Genomic DNA, 225 nt, shown 5'->3' on the forward strand with positions numbered 1-225 from the left:
CTTTTTGTCTGTATAGCTACATGAGAGGTAATACACCTGGCCCCAACCTGGAAAAAATAAATTAAAACTAAGACTGAACCTTTCTGAAAAATTAGTAGCCTAAATTTAAAACAGTGGTTAATAATGAATCAGGTGAAACCTCGGCTACTCTTGGTTAGTGGAAAGAGATACAATGGACTTTTGTGCCCAGCACCAGACTCAACAAAAAATACCTTCTGTCCTTAC

Source organism: Etheostoma spectabile, chromosome 3, assembly GCF_008692095.1.
Source record: "Etheostoma spectabile isolate EspeVRDwgs_2016 chromosome 3, UIUC_Espe_1.0, whole genome shotgun sequence".
In the NCBI taxonomy this organism is placed as follows: Eukaryota; Metazoa; Chordata; class Actinopteri; order Perciformes; family Percidae; genus Etheostoma; species Etheostoma spectabile.